Source organism: Pteropus vampyrus, unplaced genomic scaffold (genome assembly GCF_000151845.1).
Source record: "Pteropus vampyrus isolate Shadow unplaced genomic scaffold, Pvam_2.0 Scaffold19, whole genome shotgun sequence".
Lineage (NCBI taxonomy): Eukaryota > Metazoa > Chordata > Mammalia > Chiroptera > Pteropodidae > Pteropus > Pteropus vampyrus.
Genome location: NW_011888800.1, coordinates 12359765 through 12361047, shown reverse-complemented (window position 1 = coordinate 12361047; position 1283 = coordinate 12359765).

Sequence of the window (1283 nt, the reverse complement as noted above, 5' to 3'; positions counted from 1 at the left end):
AATAAGCTGAACATCTAAAGCTCAGCAAAAAACACCCAAACTGCACACCAGCGCTTCTGAGCGAGAGATCTGCACATAAGAGCTACCACAGGTCAGAACCCTGGGTGTCGGGCAGTGGGCTGGGAGAAATAAAGAAGCTGCCTTTCACAGTCTCTGGAGCTCCCTGAAAGAGGAAGGGGAGGGGAGAAGGAGCAGCAACTTTCCTGAACAGCCCTGCCTGGGAGTGCTGTGAGCTCCATGCAGCTGGCAGCAGGGCCCAGTCTTCAGAGCAGAAAGCAGAGAAGCAAGACAGGACCGCACAGAAACAACAACTGATTTTTACCAGCCGTGGTTGCAAAACCAAGGCTGAGCTGCAGCCCGCAACTCCCAACCCAGAGGTCCCCTAGCCCCATACCCTCCGAGACCGAACACCGCAGAACCCCAGGGGAATCTGAGCAAATACTGCCTAGACTGTTGCTGACACTGACAGGGACTGAAACTGAGAGTAGTGAGCGTGAATAAATATCTACAAGAAGACAAAAAAGACATTATTAAGGCTTTATATAAAGTAGAGATCCAAGAGGCTTATATGCCACCTACTGGAAACCAAAAGAATAGTGCTTTCTCTGCAGCAGGCTAAAGAGAGACCTTTATACAATAAATCTTCTTTCTGGAAAAACAGCAGAATACACTTTCATTAATGCCCAGGCAGAGAAATAGTCTATTAAACACCATGAACAACCAAGGTGACAAGGCATCTCAGAAAGAAAGAGAAAAATCTCCAGAAAATAAGCTTATAGACATAAAAAATATGCGACTTAAATGACAAAGAATTCAGGATGGTACTCTGAAAAAACTCAGTGAGTTCCAAAATGAGTCATATCAACAATTTCGGGAATTGAAAAAACAACTAGATGAGCAGAGCAAGGAGATTGAAACCCTCAAAAAGAACCAAATAGAACTTCTGGAGATAAAAAACACTCTGCAAGAGATGAAAAATGAAATAGCAAGCTTAGGAAATAGAGTCGACCAAATGGAGGAAAGGATCAGTGATATCAAAGACAAATCTAGAAATAAATCAGAAAGAAGAAGAGAGAAACCGAAGAATGAAAAATAATGAAAGAGAAATACAAGAACTTGCTGATATCATCAAGAGAGGAAATATAAGAATAATCAGCATTACCAAAGGCAAGGAAAAGGAGCAGGGAATAGAAAGCATTTTCAGACAAATAGCAGACGAGAATTTCCCAAATCTAAGGAATGAGCTGGAGCTTGAAATTCAAGTCAATAGAACACCCAATTAC